The sequence below is a fragment of the Euprymna scolopes genome, chromosome 1 (assembly GCF_053919585.1).
Source record: "Euprymna scolopes isolate OS-2025 chromosome 1, ASM5391958v1, whole genome shotgun sequence".
Taxonomy (NCBI): Eukaryota; Metazoa; Mollusca; class Cephalopoda; order Sepiida; family Sepiolidae; genus Euprymna; species Euprymna scolopes.
In genome coordinates, this window is record NC_136482.1 from 2,626,813 (window position 1) to 2,649,596 (window position 22,784).

Here is a 22,784-nt window from a genome sequence, read left to right on the forward strand (position 1 = left end):
ATATTAAATTTATGTGATTAAATGAAGTAGTCATATATATATATATATATATATATATATATATATATATATATACTCCGTTTTTTTTATTCAAAAGTAATGAACTAATGAATTCAACGAGGTTGTTAGATAGTGCTCAATAAATAGAGCAGATAATATTTGTTTATTGTTATATAAACATGCTCACATCCCGCTGCTACAAATAGCCACTTGTTTCAATCAAACAACAGATATCATCAGGCAGCGACTTGACTATTCAAATGTTCAATGAATAAGTTTATTCATTGAACATTTGAATAGTCAAGTCGCTGCCTGATGATATCTGTTGTTTGATTGAAACAAGTGGCTATTTGTAGCAGCGGGATGTGAGCATGTTTATATAACAATAAACAAGTATATATATATATATATATATATTTATTATAGACTACCCGTGACCCCTTGGGTCAGTATGTTATATTATCTATGGAATTAATGTATGAGCGTGATACTTGTGACGCAAAGAAAATAGTTTTTGTGACATAACAGAAACATTTCTATGAAAGTATATTAAAATGAAAAAAAGAATATAGATAGATTTCTATGGGTCGTTTTGTTTATAATTGTTTATTTTTGAAAAAAAAAACTTACAACCATTGAATTATAAGTGGTTTGCCATACTTATAGGTAAATGTGCACTGAACAGATACCATAATACGTAAAGTTAAATTCAAATTTTGATACATCTTTTAATTTAAACGCTAAAAACACAACAATTGGGATTCTAAAAACGTACACAGTAAAACAATAGGTTTTATTGCCGCGTAGCTTAATTATTTGTAACGCGAATAAAAAAAACATATTTTCGTTTTCTTTTTATTTTTGTTCGTAGTATAGAAGAAAATGTATGAATGTTTTTAAGAAAGGTATATTAAAAAAATTGAGAATAAATTAAAAACAAATGAAGGCGGTGGATAAATCGCCGTTGTAAAATGCTCTTATGGTTGTCAACGGGTTAAAGTAGATTTATTTGTAAGAAAATTGTGTTAAAATAATTAAAACGTAATACGGAAATGAACGATGTAAAAAAAAATGCAGAAAGTATTAACAATTGTTTATTTGGATAATTTAAACGCAAAAAAAAAATAAAACAATTGGAATGCTGAACAATACGTGGATTATTTTTTATGTACGCATGCGCAACCGAAAGTCGTAAACCGAATGTTGAGTTACAGCACCCGTTACAGGTCATTTAAGTTATATATATATATATATATATATATATATATATATATATATATATATACAGTAGCGTCCAAAAGAAAAAATGGGAAAAGGCTCATTTTACTGATGAATCTAAATTTAATCTTTTTGGATCAGACAAAAGACCACATGTCCGAAGAAAAAATGGAGAAAGACTGTCCCCTAAGTGCGTTAAAAGTACAGTAAAATTTGGAGGCGGCCGTATAATGGTATGGGGCATGATATATTCAAAAGGAACTGCCCCCCTTGTGAGAATTCATGGAAAAGTTAATGCCCGAATGTACAGAGAATTGATTAGAGAACATGTGGTACCTAATCTTTCTAATTCTGATATTTTTATGCAAGACAACGCACCGTGTCATAAAGCAAAAATAGTTTTAGAAGAGCTAAATAGATCCAATATTTGCGTTATGGATTGGCCAGCTCAGAGCCCAGACCTTTTTTTTTACACAGTAATCACCACTTATCAAGGCCCGGAAGCCACTCGGGGATAAGGGTTATTGCAAGTACATTACGTTAGTGTGGAGATTTGATGAAGTGTTTACTTAAGTGGGCGGTTCATTAGGAATTTGTTAACATTGGACTTGAAGACATCCAAGTTGTAGGCCGGTGGGAAGCAGGCAGACGGAACAGAGTTCTACAGGCGTGCAGTTCTAAGAAAGAAGCTTTGTTCATGGAATCCACGTTTTTATTTAGGCACAGATAGAGAGTGGGAGAAATTTTTCACAGTCGATTCAGCTAGACGGGTGTTTTTCGTGAAAGATTGGCGAGGGGGGACCAGAGATTGGAGTTCAGACGAGCACCTGCCATGGAAATAACGATAAAACAAGGATAGGCTCGCAACGTCTCTTCTGTGGGAGAGAGGTTGCAGGGTAGAGAAAAGGGCATCCCCCACTAAGCCACGAAGTTTATTTTGTACTCTGTCAAGGCAGGATAGGCTGTTTTTAGCAGCTCCTGCCCAGATATGGCAACAGTATTCCATCCTTGGACGTACTTGGCTTTTATATAGATAGAGAATTGCATCAGTAGTGAGATATCTTCTGGAGCGATAGAAGGATCCCATCATCTTTCCAGCGACCTTGGCAACAGACTTGATGTACGTGTTCCATTTCAGATCAGGAGTAAAGGTCAAACCCAGAAGCTTGTCAAAACACGGGGCCTCACCCAGACGAGAGCCATCCATCACAATTGATGCCAGATGGGGATCAGAGCGTTGATGATGTAAGGATAGGAGTTTGGTTTTGGATGCATTAAAGGTAACCAGCCACATCTTCCCCCACTGAACCGCGCGCTCGAGATCAGAGGAGAGAGAATCAGAGAGAACTTTGTCATTTACAGCCTTTGATGTGTTGCCGTAGATGGTCGTGTCATCAGCATAGATGTCAACGAATGATTTAAGTATGTGTTTAGGAAGGTCATTGATGTAGATCAGGGAGAGAGTTGGGCCTAGGATTGACCCCTGAGGGACTCCAGCATTTATATTGCAGGCCTCCGATTTTTGTCCATCTACCACAACTCTCATGAGCCTATCGGAGAGAAATGATTTAATGATTGAGAAAACATTTCCAGTTATACCGTAGCTGGAAATCTTGTGAAGTAGACCCTAATGCCATACCTTGTCGAAGGCCTTTGATATGTCAAGAGCAATTGCCCTAGAAAGGAAGCCTTTGTCAAGAGATTCACTAATCCTGTGGGATATAACCGTCAGCACATCTGCGGTAGATCTTGCAGAGCGGAAACCATATTGTGTGTCACTAAGAAGGTTATTCCTGCTGAGGTAGTTGACTATTTCTCTATTTAATATGGATTCCAGCAACTTACTCATAACACACAGGAGACTTATTGGTCTGTACTGAGAGGGAAATGACTTATCATCTGAATTCTTAAATACAGGGCAAACTGATGAGGTCTTCCAGGGAGTCGGAAAGCACTTCTCCTTAAGGCAGCGCTTAAATAGTTTCGTAAGTATGGGAGCAAGTTCTGGTTGAAGCTTTTTTAACACTATAATTGGGATGCCATCAGGGCCAGTTGCTTTACTGGAATCTAGGTTCTTGATTAGCTTGGCGACCTCATGCACGGATATTTGTATGTCACCTAGCTTGTTCTGTGTTATAGGAGGAAATATGGAGAGTTGATGGCCTTCGTCGCATAGGGTAGAATTAGCTGCAAAGTTCTTTGAAAATAGTTTGGCCTTGTCTGACACTGACGAGATGACCTCTGATCCATTGATAATGGTTGGGATAGAACGCACACTTTTGTTCAGGTTCCTATTTGTTATTTGCCAAAACTGGTGGGAACCAAGCCGCTGATCAGCTACCTTGGATTTAACAGACTGGGCATATAGCTCTCTTGCATTTTTTATTACTCTTTTACAGTGGTTGCTGGCAGTCCTGAAAGCAGCTTTATTACGTTGGTAGCTATGGAAAACGTGATTTCTGTGCGCGATAGCAGAAGCACATTCTGGGGAGAACCATGGCTGGCTGTTAGGTTTTTGTTGGAATTTTTTTAGATGGTATGAATTGGTCTATGCCTACAATTAACCATTCGGTCAGATCTGATACTATAGAGGACACTTCCTTTTTAAACATGGAGTGCAGAGGTAAATCAGATATGAATGTACGGAAGCTATCCCAGTCAGCCATAGAGTATCAGTATACAGTACGGTGGAGGGGTACGTCTGGGGGCTTCTTACATTTCATTTTTATCTTAACTGATACGACGGAGTGGTCGGAGGATCCTGAATCCAATTGAAATGTTTGGAAAATTATTGATGATAAGATCAGAGACCCCCCTCCCCCCCAAAAAAATCTTGATGATTTATGGGAATGTATAAAAACATCCTGGAATAATATTTCACCTAAAACATACGAACGATTGATTCTGTCTTGCAGCAAAAGATGCCATAATGTGATTGAAAACAAGGGGCTTTTCACTAAATACTGAAAGGATTCTTTATTTTTTCATAATGAATTTCCCTCGTTCCTTAACTTTTGGACGCCTGTAATTTAATTAAATTTATTTATATGTAAAAAAACCTAATATGTATTAAAATCAAAAATTAAAATAATTTTTTTTCTTTAACTACCATTATTAAACATTGGAAAATTCACCAAAAATTTTTTTTTCTTTTTCATAGATAAAGTTAGAAGCCATTAAAAAAACAATGATCGATCGTTCCTTGACTTTTGGACGCTACTGTATATATATATATATATATATATATATATATATATATATATATATATATATATATATATATATATATATATACATATATATGTATGTATATATATGTATAATCACTTCAGATTATTCCAGCTCCTATTGGTTATAAGCTGTATTGTCTGAGAGGTCTCTAGTTACTGGCATCTGTCTGACCGAAACATACTCATGACTGTGAAGCAACATATTTCTGCTTATGTGAAAACAAATAAAAGTATACATATATACATATGTATATACATATACATTTATATATATATAGGTTTTAAAATATAATTATATTTTAAAAAACAATATGTATGGCGCTCCTCATATAGGGTACTAAATTGGTTAAGGGAAAATTATTCCAACCTCGCATTTAGGAAAAAAATTTCACTTTCGTAAATAATTGAATTCATTAAAAACGTATTTTAAAAACAAAAAAAAAAAACTAATAACATCACACACACACACACACACACACACACACACACACACACACACACACACACACACACACACACACATATATATGTATGTATGTGTATATATATATATAAATATAAATATATATATATATATGTATTAAAAATGGAACAGAACCGCATTAAGACGATTGACCTGAATATACAAAGAGCTCAATATTCTTTCAGATAGAGCGCTTTATAAAAATAATTCGCTACTTTATATCGATGTGTATTTCTTTAAAGATATATGTTTCTTCCATAAATCAAAATAAATCAAAACTGTGACTGATGACAGAGAAAAGAAAATCTCAGTAATGAAACGTTTTTCTTATTTTTCTTATTTCTGTTTTTTATGCCGATATAAATATTCTTTTATAATTTCTTTATTAATTTTTCTACATTTTCCAGTTGAAGGCACTTTCTTCTTTTAGATAATTTTTTTTCTTTTAAATGGAACGGAGTGAAATCGTTTAAGAAATTCATGCTAGAAACAATTACTTTTAGCATTCTATTTCCGTTAGCGTATTAGATTTCTTTTATGCATAGCGTCCAACCTACCATTAATCGAAGACAAGAAAGGCATTATAAAGTAATATCAGCAATTATTAGTTATGCTTTTCGATTATTATACTTCGATTCGAATTGATTTGCTCAAATAAAAAAATACTTTTCTGGAAATCAGGCAACCTTCATCATTTGAAATGAATTCGGAAATACTACTAAAAAAAGTAAGTCTTTTTTGTTTTGGTTATCTGCAATTATAATACTAAAATAAATAGAAATGTTTTTTTTTTGCTGGAATGGTAAAAGATAAGGAAAATTTTGTTTCAAAACGGAGCAAGACAAATCATTTATTACAAATGAGTCATTCAAAGACTATTTTACAATGATCATATATTAGCAGTGAAATCGATGTGGCATCCCGCACCAGCAGAAGTTCGCCCCTGAAATCATACATACAATAGCTATGACTAAAGACACATTGCCTGAGAGTACTTTTTTTCAAATTCTCCGGCTTAACGTTCACAGGGAACATGAGCTGGAACAAATAAATTGAGAGCATTGCTAAGGTCGCTGCAAAGAAAGTGGGCGGTATTTATTTGCTTCCCCACCGAGCAAATTAGGCACAAGGCCGATTTTTAATGTGAGGAGTGAAGGGGAAAGGGGACCAACTCCCCGGGGAGAAGGGGAGCTGGATAGTGACAATTGATATGAAGGGTTGCCCCTACATTGACCAAGGTCTTATCTGTTGGGTCGCTCCCACATAGGATCTTTGCTTGCAGTATCTGCCGGAACAAATACTACACTTTGATCTTGGCCCGACGGCCACGGAGGTCCCTCTTCTTGCGAAGAATGTCGGCGGTATTTATTTGCTTCCCCACCGAGCAAATTAGGCACAAGGCCGATTTTTAATGTGAGGAGTGAAGGGGAAATGGGGACCAACTTCCCGAGGAGTAGGGGAGCTGTATAGTCACAATTAGTATCAAGGGTTGCCCCTACATTGACCAAGGTCTTATCGGTAGGGTCGCTCCCACATAGGGTCTTTGCTTGCAGTATCTGTCGGAACAGATACTGCACTTTGATATTGGCCCGAAGGCCACAGAGGCCTCTCTTCTTGCGAAGAAGTTCGGCTCTCTCTAACATGCTAGAAAACTACTTACGCCTGAAAGTATTCTGCATCTCTACAACGCCACTATTCACCCATGTATGGAGTATTGTTGTCACATTTGGGCTGGTACATCTGCTACTAGTCTCTCGCTTTTGGACAGGGTTCAAAAGAGAGTCGCCAACCTGATAGGTTTTAAACTGTCACCAAAGCTTCAACCTCTGTCTCATCGACGAAATGTTGCATTGTAACCCCACACTGATGAAGCTCGGCTAGGGCCCCTTCTTGTCTGGAAACTCGGCTCGGATCGTTTGGTCCTTCTCTGGGTTTTTTACATTGAATCCTGTATGCTTAAAGCGAATATCGCCGAGGGCAGAAATAAAAACAAACACGTGAATTCTATTCTACAGAATTATTTCACAAACTTATGTACGTTTTTTTACAAATATCGTCAGTTCTTAGTAAGTTTTTCAAAGTTCAATCTCTCTTCACAGACAGCGTTAGACGGGCGGACGAGGAGGAAGAGTCACGTCTCCATGGAACGGCGATCTCCACACGATATATGCCCCTCGGAATCAAAAAGTAATCTGACTAATTTTCGAGCGTATTGACCCGATGTGGGTGGGGTGGAAGGTTTCTCCAGCCAATCAAATCACGCTAAATCCCAAACCGCGGTCTGAGATTCAATTCAATATTAAAATCCCATGACCCTAAGGTCACCACCCATCACTCAGCCGGTACATTATATCCTTCTAACAGCCTCACACTTCCTATTGTTGAGTTTTTTCAAATAACAAAATATCTCAGGTTTTCTCATCAAAAAGCATCTATTTTGACAATGAATTAAAATATATCTATATTTATCCACCCTAAATTCCCGGGGCACCAGCCGTTACCCAGGATCGGTCAAAAGCTATCTTAGCATAGTTATTCCGCACCCCCACGCAGGCCCCTGGGTTGATTACATCACATTCACCCCGATTAGACGCTGTTGCTCCACAGAACCAACGGAGTCTAATTCCTCAACACACCACTCCACCCATTTCACAGTTCGCCATCAGAGAGATTTTTTTTCCACAGACCCCTCCCTCTATCATCAAATTACCCGTCAAAAAGTTCACATATACACAATCCCATATTCACTCTTGAATCAGCGGTTTCCCCCTTTTTCATTCAAAAGTCCATAAGAAAGTTAATTGAAAAACTCAAAATGTAAAAGTTCAGAGTTCATCAGGGCTTATACAGTCTCTTTTTTTTCCACATGCAAATTTTTTTATATATTCTTTGTTTCCAAGTCACATGAATAATTCAAAGATAAGATAATCACCGTTTTAAAAAATGTCACTCAATAATATGCAACAAGTTCATCAATTAGCTCATAAGAGTTACCTCGCTTGGTTAGCACAAGTTTGTTTTTCTTTACCAACATAACATTACTCGATTTTTCTTTCAATGTTTTTTTTTTCAAGAGTTGCACGGATGGCGGCAGAGAGACTTGTTTAAAAGTTTTGTCCCCTTTTCTTTTCCAGGGGTTTATAGATTTATTCCCCCTTTTCCATTTTCTAGAGTTTTATAGAGTTATTCCTCCTTTCCCAATTTTTTTCATCAATTCAATAATAGTTCAATTGTTTTTTCACAGAGTTACATTCACAATTTACAAGATTTTTTTTCACTCCACTGCCATCAACAGCACAGTCTCGTAATAAGGGGGTATGCAGCCCTAATCAGGGTTCTCGAATTTTTTTTATATATTGAACCTTCACTTTTTATTTCACAGTTCAAATCTCCTTAATAAGCATCTTGTAAGAATTTCTTTCACTGAGGACTTCTTTTCACCTCAATAGACGCCCATTCAAAGTATCGTTGGGATTTTCCTTCGACGTTTCTCAGCTTCAGCGTCCTGCAAGAATTTTTATAAAACAGAGAGAAAGAAAAGAGAAGAAAATTAAAGAAGATCTTCAAGTTATCTTCGGTTCCTTGTGGTTTTAGCATCAGGAAGGCCTTCGGGCTGCGTCTTGTTTACGTTAACACCAGCAGCCGCATTTTCCAGAATCACAGGCGGGCTCATACCAGTTTCTCTCCCGCCATCCGTGCAATCAGCCTCGAGATGCTCATCACCTTGCTCTCTTCCCACACTCGCCCTCCTCATGCACCATTCAATCACCAACAACAGAAACATATCTTTGTATACATAACATTCATAGTACACCTATTTCTCCGTCTCGACCAGCAATATAATACAGCCTGTCGTGGTGGAGGGTGTATTTTTGACTTCGACCCTCTTTCACCCGAGATCTTTACTCTGCTAATTCTTTATCTTCTTGACCGGCTTCAATCATTTCGACCCAATGTGGGTCGAGTATAGGCTCAGCTACAGCTACATATGTCTCACTCCAAACCGGTCATTCCTGTTTGGTGTGGGAATTAATCACTCCGACCTGAAAAGCTCTATCATCCACTCCCGGTTCGAGTCGGATGGCTTAAGATTCCGGCTGCTCTGGAATCCGGGACAGGAGGTCCGCACAGGTATTCTCTTTACCTTGCAAGTATTCAATTCGGCACTGATAGCCGGACAGCTTGAGTGCACTGTTGAATTTTCTTGTTCATCCAATCTGCCTCAAATAAATACTTCAACGGTTTTTACCACAAATTCATCCCCACTCAAATAATAATTTAGCTTTTGTACCGCATATACAATCGCAAAAGCTTCTTTCTCAGTCACTGACCACCCTTGTTGGGTTTCGAATAACTTATGTGACAGGAAATATATCGGAATTTCCTCTGGTATGCCAGGCATGGGGCCTTCTTTGTCAGGGCACGGTTGGATCAACACCGCCCCTATACACGTATCACTCGCGTCTGTATACAGAACCATCGGTTTAATTAGATCCGGATACTCCAACAACGGTATAGCAGTCAACTGCTCCTTCAGGGCGTCAAAGGCCCTCTGACATTCTGGGGTCCACTTATAACGGGCGTGCTTTTTTGTTAACGCTATTATGGGAGCGGCCAGTCGGCTAAATGCAGGTATAAATCGGCGATAATAGCCGATCATTCCAATGAACCCTCGCACTTGGCGCACAGTTTTCGGCTTAGGTAGAGACCGGATAGCGTCCACCTTGTCTATGTCCGGCCTTATTCCAGCCTCATCTATCACAAATCCCAAATACTTGGTTTTCTTCTTAAGAAACTGACACTTGGGCAACTTTATTTTCAGTTGGTGTTTACACAACCTATCAAATACTTCCGTCAAATGTGCAAAGTGCTCCTCAGGCGTTCGTGAGAAGATTAAAATGTCGCCCAAGTATGCCACCGCAACCCCCTCCAACCCCCATAAAACTATCGACATCAATTGTGAAAAGATCCCTGGCGCATTACAGAGGTCAAACGGCATAACTCTAAAATTAAACAGTCTGCATAACATGCAAACGCCGCTTTCTCTTGATCCTCCTCATCGAAGGCTACCTGCCAGTAACCTAATCTCAAGTCCAGGGTGGTAAAGCATCTGACTTTACGCAACAAAGCCAGTATGTCATATATTAGGTGCAAAAGCACCGCTAAGGGTTTGGTAATGTCATTCAGCTTCCGGAAACCCATACAAAATCTATGTCCCCGTCCTTCTCCACGATCACCACGGGGAAACTCCACGGCGAGGTGGAGTGTTCAATTATTCCCGCCTTCAACATCTCAGACATTTTTGTTTTTATGAATCTGTTTTGGGGGAATAACCCTCCAAATAGACTGTTCTATCCATTATATAAACCATAGAACTTTTGATCCCAGGTGTGGATTAAACATTAGAGCGACCCTCGCCTGCTTGGTGACGTTTACTACTCTTTTCAGTTGTAACCTTTTTACGAATCGAAACCAGTAAGGACATTGAAAAAAATATTCGCGTTGAAATAGTATTCTAAAAATACTAACGACGTCGGACTCAAATGTTATCAAGCCTAAGGAAGTGTCTAACATAACACTTGCAACTGAATGGTTCACAGTAACTAAAAAAAACGCAGATCATTACCGAAAAAAAGAGTTGAAAAGACAAACGTTCGTCACGACTTTCAAAGATAGCGCTGTACTTTTGCAAAAAGAAAAAGGTTCGTCGCGACTTAGAAAGGTAAATTCAGCATTTTCTCAGTATACAATATGGACCGCGATATGGGGAAGAGGAAAAATCATTTGCAGCGTATTTTCGGCGTTATGAAGATTTTTTTTTAATATTGACTGCAGCAACTGGTCTGATAAAAAAAACATTACTACTACTACTACTACTACTACTACTACGAAAATTTGAAATGGCTGAGCATGATAAATTCGTGGATTACATCTTGCCTCGGAAAACAGCAGATTTATAATTTAATGAGATGGTAAATTTGTTAACAGAACTTTTCTCGCCGAAAACGTCTCTTTTCCATAAGCGTTGGAGATGTTTGAATGTGGTAAAAGACGATAATGACGATTTTTCTACCTACGCAGCTGTAGTGAACAAACACTGTGATAACTTACAGACAATTTTAAATGTTTTGTGTTTTCGCAAGGGTTAACCTCGGGAAAAGATGCAGAAATCAGGCGCAGAGTCCTTACAAAATTAGAAAATGAACCGAACTTAACACTTCAAAAATTGACTGAGAATTGTCAAAAAGTAGAAATTATAAAAAAGATGCAAGAAATATCGAAGCAGGCATCGCGAATATGAAAACAGTAACTAAGAAAAAAAAACCGTCGAAATGGTACACAGATACTAACCACCGAAACTCAGAAAAACTAAAAGCACCGAGCGCTTTTTCAGATGTGGTGGAATACATTGGGTAAGGTATTGCCCATTTTTAACAAAAAGATGCCATTTATGCAAAAAGATCGACCATAAAAGTTCGCACTGTAGGAAAACTCAGAATAGAAGCCGTGTACGTCAAACCAGAACTAAGGACGTCGTAGATGAAAATCTACGCAAATATGTAACGGTTAACATTTTCGGCAAGGCTATTAAATTCCAATTACACAGTGAATCGAATTTTTCCATAATAAATTTCAAAACGTGGAAAATATTACGAAAGCCGACTATGTTAAAAACTAACAGAACGGCGACGGCCGTTAACGGTACAAAACTCTATTTTGAAGGTGAATTAATTACAAACGTCACTTTACGGGGGAAAACAAAAAAACTAAGATTGTATGTGCTAAAAGATAGTGAGAACTTGTTCGTTTCTGACAGCATGGAGGAGTTTCGTCTCTGGGATATTCCTATATCCACATTCTGCAAGCAAATAGATACCTGTTCAACAGAAACGGAGAAACTTATAACTTGTTTTAAAAAATAATTCACAAACGTATTTACTCCTGGCCTGGGGAGATGTAAAAAAATGGCCGCAGATTTTAAGTTAAAACCTGACACACAAGTGGTGTTTAAAAAGAAACGTAATGTCCTGTTCGCTTCCCTGAACAAAATAAATCTGGAACTAGACAGATTATGAAGCATCGGTATACTGGCTAAAATTGAATATAGTGAGTGGGCTGCTCCAGCAGTTTACGTAAAGAAAAGGTCCGGGGAAATTCGCGTTTGCACCGACTTCGCGACCGGACTCAACGGGTCCTTAGAAGATTTTCACTATCCATTACCTAGTCCAGAAGAAGTGTTCACGAAATTAAATGTCGGCAAGTTTTTTTCTAAGATCGACCTAAGCGACGCTTACCTACAGATTCCGGTAAACGACCAAAGCGCTAACCTCCTCTGTATTAACACTCATCGGGGTTTGTACAGATGCGTGCATGCTACATCGAATGCCGGGTGGCTCGAAACAGCCTATTGCTTTCGCATCACGGACTCTCTTGCCAGCGGAAAAGAATTCTTCTCAGATTGAGAAAGAGGCCCTAGGAATTATATTTGCAGTTTCAAAATTACACCGGTTCTTGTACGGAAGACATTTTTTTTCTGCAAACCGACCATAAGCCGTTGATATCCATTTTTGGATAAAAAAAAGGACTTCCAACATTCACTGCGAACCGACTATTAAGATGGGGAACTATTCTGCTGAACTATAATTTTACAATTGAATTTCTCCCCTCAAAACAGCTAGCCCATGCAGACGGTCTATCGAGACTGATTCCTGCCAAAATGGAACCCCTTGAAGATTCAGTAATTGCGGCACTACGTATTAATAGTGATGTAAAAACCATGATAAACAATATTATCCGCGAACTGCCGGTCACACTTCAGGAAATTAAGTCAGAATCCCTAAATGACAATTTCATTCAAACCACGAAGCAGAAATTAGCACTGGGGTCAACCAGTTCAAACATGTTTTCTGGTTACGACGAAATACTGTTATACGGTGAAAGGTTTGTCATCCCCCAAACCCTTCAAAAAAGATTTCTCAGGGATTTTCAAATGGGGCCTCCAGGAATAAACAGAATGAAAAGCCTAATGAGAAGTTCTGTTTATTGGCCAGCTACGGACCAAGATATTACCGACATGCTGAACAGATACAAAGGCTGTGCTTTGGCTGCAAAAAACCCACCAATAACATATAAACCTTGGCCTAAGGCTGAACAACCCTGGTCGAGGATCCATATCGATTATGCGGGACCTGTGGAGGATTTTTACTACCTTGACTCTTACTCTAAATGATCAGAGGTACTAGGATGCAAAAAACCGACCACGGCAACAACGACAAATTTTTTATTGGAATTGTTTGCTCGGTTTGGGGTTGTAGACAACGCTACACAGTTCACCTCGACAGAGTTCATAGAATTTTTCGAGACGTATCAAGTCAAGCATATTACGACACCCCAGTATCACACCAGAAGCAACGGCCACGCTGAACGCTTCGTCGATACGCTTAAAAGGGCATTAAAAAAGGCGTCAGGTACACTGACAGAAAAGGCCCTTCAGCAATTTGTGCATGTTTACAGAATGACGAGAAATCCGAACAAACCAGATGCGGGATCCCCAGCAAAAATCATGTTTGGACGGAAAATAAAATCCGTATTTGATAAACTGCTACCCAAACACATAGTACACAACAGAACCTCTACAATGTCAACGAAACGCTTTAACAGTGGAGATAGCGTGTATTTTAGACATTTTAGAAATAACGTTTCCTTTTGGGAACAGGGCACGAAGAATCGGCCATGTTACATACATCATTCAGGGCCCAAAGTTCCAACATAAGAGGCACCTGAATCAAATCAGGAAACGCTTCTACAAGGATCAGGAAGAACCACCGCAGGACAGCAGTGAGGTGATTGAAACTGTGTATGACTGTTTTGACATAGACCCTCCAAAAGGGATGTCAGAACCGAGACGCTCCGGCAGAAAGAGGAAGCGCACTAACCCCTTGGTGGTCTGCCCTAAAAGGAAGAAATACTGATTTTCACAACCGCGGAAATCGGCTTGGGTGGGAGTGTTGTGGGGGAATCACCCTCCAAAGGGGCATAGAGGCTCCCTGGCATTCCCTCCTTCTCTGATACCCGTTGGTGCCCTCTCCTCCCCGAAGGGGAGTTTTCTTAACCCACCTCGGTCAATACTGTCGGTTAGGACTACATCTCCCGCATCATTTCCCTGTAACCGGGGGCAACGAATTCGTGCCCATACCTGCTTCCTACTCCGGGCCAATATATATATATATATATATATATATATATATATATATATATATATATATATATATATATATATATACTTGTGCAAATGGAAACTAAATTAACTTTCTTGGAGTTATATTTTTGGATTTTACCGTCATTGGATTATTTACGTTTTTTCTTCACCATATTCCCTCTGCTTCACTTTTTGTTATCAAGTAAGATTTTTGACTTGTTGTTTCACCAAATACTTCGAAACTCCACGGATTAAGGACTATCCACTTATCAAGTGTTTCCTTTTCAGATTAAATATGTTTTTAACTCTTTTTCAAAGTGTTTTTTAACATGTTTTATCAACTGTTTGCTCTAATATATATATATATATATATATATATATATATATATATATATATATATATATATATGTAGCCAGTAGAGTTTAGTTTCTTAGAAGTACATCCAATGAAACAACATGTGTCTACCAAAATAGTGCTCAATGAGTGAACAGAGCAGGTATATTAATTTTATTTATACAAACATTAATGGCTACATATGTGCATACATGTTTCTGTAATCACCCACGTTGGGGGATTACGTCTTCAGGCCAAGAATTACCGTCGAAAGTGATATTTCCACCAAATACATTTTCCTATTTCGTTTATCAAGTTAGCATGCAACCTGGGTGGGAGTCATAAAATACGGTAAAAGGATGAGTGAGGTCTTTTGAGGATAATAAACATCTTTTTTTCCCCTTTCCCTTTCCAAGCTAACTTTTGGTTTTTATGGCATAAGGTATTTGAGAATTTAGTTTTCTTGTCTTGGAGTCTGTAAGTTAAGAACCTTAGCGATGGTCAGCTAAGTACTGACCGGTGCCTTTTAATCTACATCCACCCACACACACATGCAACACACATACAGCACGCATACACATACACCGCCACACACACACACACACACACACACACACACACACACACACACACACACACACACACACACACACATTAATACGTATATCCAAAAGCGAATCCATGCTGTACGCTTTTTTTGTACTCCATAGCGTTCTACATAGGGAGTACCCATTTGGGTACTCCATTGGGTTCTACATAGGGAGTACCCAAATGACTTTCAAAAATAGATTCTATGGACATACACGCTCGATGAGTAATCAAACATATGAAAAGGACACTTCCTTATCGTTATATTACTGGAAATTAGTTAGAGAAAATAAAACACCTAGTATAGAATGGAAGATTATTAGAAGGGCCAATACTTGCCACTCATTGAACTCACCATGTCCATTATGCTTATCAGAAAAACTTGAGATAACTAGGTTTAAACATAGAGATAAATTATTAAATATTAAACAAGAAACTGCTATATCCTGCAAACATTTCAGAATACACGCACTTAAAGAACTCTAAATTAGTAGACCAGAACAACTATGAGTACAACTAACCCCCATCAAATAACCCCCCTTCCTCACAAAGAGGATAAGTGGGGTCGCAACTATGATCATACCGGTATGGGTTACGTAAGTCGCTTAATATTCTACTTCATCGAGCAGTTATGGTATTACTAACAGAAACAAGTACCTGTATGAAGGTATATTTGTAACCAAACGAGTAATAGATTGTTTTTGAGTGAACCTCGTAATAATGTATGCATATGGATATTTTTGGGTGTGTGCATGTATGGATATAGGATATTTGTATACCCGGGTAGGAAAAGTAATTTATATAAAAAAAAAAATGAAGAAATATATAGATGAAAGAAAGTAAGGAATGAAGGGTGAATGAAAGAAAAGGGGATAGGGAAATTGGGGTGAATAAACAAAGATGAAGGTAAGTACTACAATATATAAGCTTATAGACTCGGTTTGTATAACCTAAATACTCTGATTTCTGTCATGTGTCATCATATATTATTATGTTATCGTGATACATCTTATGTATATCTGCCTTACCATCGAAAGAGTGTTTGCTTAATATCAGGATAGGCCTATGAACTTCATGCTGAATTCAATATAAACTTTTACGTAGTGTAGATTTTTACGAAAAAACCTATAACTTTGGAAAATGTAACAAGCGGGTGGGGCTATGAAATATAACTATGCGTGTAGAGTTTGATTGAAAAAGGGAATTTATATGGTAAATGTATTCATGTCTGTTTCTACTTTAGATGTATCATTTGGTGGCAAGGTACAGGTATATATGTATATGTCTATATTTGTGTGAGTATGTATGTATAAGTGTATTTTAGGTATGCATGTATGTTTGTATATTTATATATATGTGTATCTATATATCTGTGTGTATGTTTGGATATGGATATATTTCTGTGTGTATTGTAAGTAGATGTATGTATATGCATATATATTTCTGAACTATTAGAATAGGCTGCCTCGTATATGATTGTTGTAACAATATAGACTGCAAGAATGTATGAATGTCCGAATGTTGTCTATATATATGTTATATGTGTATGTATATGTGTGTATGTATATGTATGTATGTGTGTATGTGTGTGTTTATATATATATATATGTATATATGTATGTATGTATATATATATATGTACACCCGTCTGGAGTGTGATAGCATACTATTGAATGTACGAAGGGGTTACCACGCTACAGAAGTAAAGAAAAACGCTATTATTCGTCTCTGTATGTCTGTAATGTGTGTGTGTATATATGCGCGGGTCTGGCAAAATGTAGGCATTTATAAGTATATTGATATATATATGTAAATAGTTACATGTGGGGTTTAGATAACTTTCGTGTTTTATATTTATTCATAGTTTGTTTGTTTATTTGTTTGAATTTTATTTTATTTTTATTTTTATTTAATTTTATTTATTTTTGTCTTGTTTTATTTACCTTAATGTAATTTTAACTCTATTCCTGCGTAGTTTCAGAGTTATTGTCTAGTTTCAGTATGTGTGTTGTGAAAAAAAAAAGCGTACAGCATGGATTCGCTTTTGGATATACGTATTAATGTGTGTGTGTGGCGGTATCTGTGTATGTGTGTGTTGTATGTGTGTTGCATGTGTGTGTGGGTGGATGTAGATTAAAAGGCACCGGTCAGTACTTAGCTGACCATCGCTAAGGTTCTTAACTTACAGACTCCAAGACAAGAAAACTAAATTCTCAAGTACCTTATGCCATAAAAACCAAAAGTTAGCTTGGAAAGGGAAAGGGGGAAAAAAGATGTTTATTATCCTCAAAAGACCTCACTCATCCTTTTACCGTATTTTATGACTCCCACCCAGGTTGCATGCTAACTTGATAAACAAAATAGGAAAATGTATTTGGTGGAAATATCACTTTCGACGGTAATTCTTGGCCTGAAGACGTAATCCCCCAACGTGGGTGATTACAGAAACATGTATGCACATATGTAGCCATTAATGTTTGTATAAATGAAATTAATATATATATATATATATATATATATATATATATATATATATATATATATATATATATCTAAGAGGCGGTGACATTTGAACTAACCGCTCTGTGTTCTTTAATTGTAGATTCGACAACTATCGTAAATTTTGAGTTCACCTTTGTTTGGCAAGTCAAAATAAAGGGTGTGACATCCGAGTATTGTTTTCAAACTGCAAATATAGCGAGCCATGCAGTCGGAGAAAAAGTTTATTAATTAATTTTTCACGGAATGAACCTGTCAATTGATCACCTCGTGTTAAATAAAATTACATTGTTAAAAGTTAAATTAGTTATTATCGATCTATCTGTCTATCTATCCATTTAATTATCTATCCAGTGATATTGTTTAACTAGTTTAGATTGGAAGTTATTTATTGTTTAGAGGATAGAATTTGTCTGGAATGCAACAATGGGTTCTAGCTGAATTTATTTTAAGAAATTTGTTAAGTAAAATATAAACAAAATAACATTGGGCAGCTGCGTACGTGACAGAAGTCACACGTTAGAAGACGTTTACTTTTGATGATGACGTAACGGAACTGACATGACCTGTCAGTTCCGTTGAAGAGGTCAAGATGATTAGATTGAAGACTTTGAGTTTGGTCATGAAAGTGAGCAGATGTGCTTAAAAGCCGTGATGCGGGGCTGGAAGGAACAAAGACACGTAATGCGAACTCCTTGAGAAGACCACTGAGACAGCTGAAATAAATTAAAATTTAAAAAATATAAAGTGTTGTTCTGTAGTTTCACAAAAGAAGAAAAAACAGGTGTCTCAATCAGTTATGGGGTTGGTTGTTGCATATTTCATCACAGAGCCCAACGGGACCCCGGATAAAGAAAAGGTATGAAGTATATATTCTTCTTATAAAATATGATACCGTAAAAGGCAATGGTTGATGCGTTATTGGCGAAATACAGCATAGCGTTTGTTATGCGCGAGTCGTGAGGCTATTTGCGCGAACTCATATTTAAACTATAAATGCCAAAAACTAGTATTTGCAATAAACCTCGTGAAATAGTAAAAATGTTTTGTATTATTTTTAATTTGAAGTTCGCCTCCTCTAAAACACCTTATATATATATATATATATATATATGTATATATATATATATATATATATATATATATATATATATATATATATAAGGTGAAATTAAAGCCAAGAACAATGCGAGATTTTTTTTATATAGAGTAAAATTGTTTCAACTCTAAACAACAGTAGTTTTTTTTTCTGTTGTATCCAATGGTGTTATAAATCTCAATATATTTCGGACTTATTAGTCATTTTTCAAGAGAAGACAGCGGAAGAGTTTTCTTCATGAGTGCAAACTCTGTCTGGCCGAGACTGAGGGATATAAGTAGGTTGTCGTTTGCTTGAAGCATTGTTGAAGAAAATTATAAGGTGAAATTAAAGCCAAGAACAATGCGAGATTTTTTTTTATATAGAGTAAAATTATTTCAACTCTAAACAACAGTAGTTTTTTTCTGTTGTATCCAATGGTGTTATAAATCTCAATATATTTCGGACTTATTAGTCCTTTTTCAAGAGAAGACAGCGGAAGAGTGTTCTTCATGAGTGAAATAATTTTACTCCATATAAAAAAAATCTCGCATTGTTCTTGGCTTTAATTTCACCTTATAATTTTCTTCAACAATGCTTCAAGCAAACGACAACCTACTTATATCCCTCAGTCTCGGCCAGACAGAGTTTGCACTCATGAAGAAAACTCTTCCGCTGTCTTCTCTTGGAAAAGGACTAATAAGTCCGAAATATATTGAGATTTATAACACCATTGGATACAACAGAAAAAAACTACTGTTGTTTAGAGTTTTACTCTATATAAAAAAAAAAATCTCGCATTGTTCTTGGCTTTAATTTCACCTTATAATTTTCTTCAACAATGCTTCAAGCAAACGACAACCTACTTATATATATAAGGTGTTTTAGAAGAGGAATATATATATATATATATATATATATATATATATATATATATATATATATATATATATATAGACAAAGATCCTTATCACATAAGTGTTACCGTTTTTTTAAACTCAATACCAAAACAAGCGGAAACGTTAAAAAATTAGTTTTAATAACCTTTCCCTTTTCGTTGGAATTCGTGTGTTTTTTAGATCTTCAATTTTTGTTGTTGCTGGCGGGTTAATTGGATCAGCCGATGTTCCGCGATACTTGGCGACAGTCTAAGAAACTTCATAGACACCATCTGCTGGCCACATCTGCGCCCAGAAAGAAGTCTCGCACAAGACGACGTCGGCGTCGCCAGCTGCGAACGTTACGCAAGTATCGCGTGAAAGATTCAGAATTTGTGGACCCTTTCATCAGGCGTGTTAACACAGGTCGCGGGTAGGGCAGGGTCAGAGTGGGTGGGTCTTCGCGATTTTGTTAGATGAAATGGATCGGGACCTTTTCGAATGTTGCTGATGTAAAGTACTACACACATCTACACAATAAGGCGATGATATAAGCACGTGTTTGTGCTCAACGGAAGTATAAATACTCAAGAGTCGTTACACGATATGAAAAATGAACGTTTATGTATGTACGTGTATATATAAGTATACGTATTAAAGCATATATATATATATATATATATATATATATATATATGATTGCAACGTCTCTTGTCAGACGAGTGCCACTCCCTCAGACATTTAAAATCCATGAGCCCAAATGTCTGAGGGAGTATCTATACAAATATGATGTTACAGAGTCTTAGCTTTGTACGACAGCTAAGTCTCTCTCTCGGTTCAAAATGCTGAGATCCAGCAACAAGCAAGAGCAAGATAGCCAGCAACAAATTAAACTGCAGACCAGCTTAATGCGGGTAATGGTCTTCCGCTTGATGGTTTTTTAAAATCAGAGATTTTCTTCTCCTAGAAAGGTTGCCTTCACCACGGCTTACGGGAGCCCTTTCCACCCCAATACACATTCACACACACACAAATATACACGGTGCTAGTTGGCCGTTGACCCAGAAAAAGAGTTCATTCGCCCTTTTGAAGGTCTTGTTTTTAATCCTTCAGGGAGACTAGCCGCCCTCCTCACCAAACAAGTCTGGCGAGGGAACCCGGTTAGTCGCCGGTGACCCGACCATGAGGCAGGTAGTACTGGGTTACATGGTAGTATACATATATATATATACATATACATATACACACACACACACACACACACACATATATATATATATATATATATATATATATATATATATATATATAGATTTACACATCTAGCCATAAGAAAAGAATGAAACATGTTGTTTAGATTTATTATTTTAATATTATTGACCTCGTCTTCGACGCACCTGTAGTTCACTAGTATTGACTACCAACGAAATATTGATTTCAATTTTCATATGGACTGATGAAGATAATTAAAAAACAAACAAACTATGTTCCAACAACATTAATACGCTAAAACATTGTTAATTTAAAGCTCTTCTTCTGGATTTTCACATATAAACTCTGCTTAAGCCAAAGTATTAAACATGGGACATTTAATATTCTAAAATATTTAGTGGTATCTCATGGGTTGGATTCATCTAAGTATCATTTAGGTTACGTGTAAATACGAATTAAAAATAGTTCATTTGCTTATATCTATGCATCTATGAAAGTGAGAATGTATGTGAGGACACTTCTCAATCTATGTACTCAGAGAATTTTTGATTTACAAACTTTGTTATATAGAATATTCAGACATGTTGAAAAAAAGGCTATTAAGGGTAAAACTGAACAAATTGGTACATGGGAATCATTGGATATTCATATGTTTGTTAACTGTTTCACGAATACGCATGTGTTAATGTCAAGTTGGTCTAACGGTTGTCGCACTTAACTTTAGATTTTGATCTCAGCTTGAGTATTTTTTTATTTACATGAAATGAACTGGTTAGAAAAAACCTGGTATGTATACCCCCCATACACACACACACACACACACACACATATATATATATGTATAACTACTTAATTTACTCACATAAAATTAATATATGAAAGTATAGATTTATGCGTAAACTTTAAGTATTTACTTCAAAAGTGCTCAATACGTAGGTAGAGCTAGTTAGTAATTTATAAAATATATATGACGATTAAGCTACACTGAATATTCGGAGTTTCATCTACTCTAGGACTCCTCAGGCTTATGCGCGAATTCTGTGGTTGTTTATCGTTTTTATATGCTCCTCTTCTATTGAGATTTTAGTTAGCCAATCAGCTTTCTAGTATCCACCGCGCCCCTTCCTATCAGCCAATGGGCATGCATTTTATCGAACAAAGGATCTGTTTTAAAACTAGGTTAGTGTTTTTTTTATTGTTAGTTTATATATAAATATATATATATGTACATACATATATGCACATATATATACACATATATATATATATATACATACATATATGGGTGATCGTTTATGTATATTCATGTTAATTTAATTTATTAATTTGTTTATTTTCTATTGTTTTTGTTAGTTTTAAAACTATTTTGTATCGCTATCCTAGAGTAAATTTTATTTTGTGAACACAGTTATTTGCTATATATTTTATAAATTACTATATATGTATATATAGTCATCAACATATAGTACTGTTTCGTTGTATCACAGCTCATCAGTGCGGCTAGACAGGCAACTATCTCAAGACAGGATCGAAACCCGACCGCCTGTACGACAGTTAGGGCTTCTCGCCTTTACACTAAAAGGCAGCTGCTGTGCGGGTAGTGAATTAACGATTTTTTGACATCGTCCGAATACCTAAGTTATATATATATATATATATATATATATATATATATATATATATATATATATGTGTGTGTGTGTGTGTGTGTGCGTGTGTATGTGCGTGTGTCTGATTTTTTTGTTTGTTTAGTGAATCTGCTTCCCTAGAATTTAATCGAATGAAACTCCAATATTTATAAATTATGGTTCACTAGATAGAGTTGTATAATAGTATAATTTTATTTATACAAATATCATTGGCAACATATGTGTGTACACATTTCAACTGTGAGCTCAGGCTTTCGTATCAGTTGAGACTAGCTCAGTTCAGTTTATATAAAAGCTTAAGTAAGCTTGATTTCGAACGAGATCACATCTGAAGCAAGTATGCATATATGTAAGTAATGATATTAGTATAAATAATGGAATTTATGTTATAAACTTGTAATCAATTAATCTTACTCTAATTTCAAAAGTAAATAAT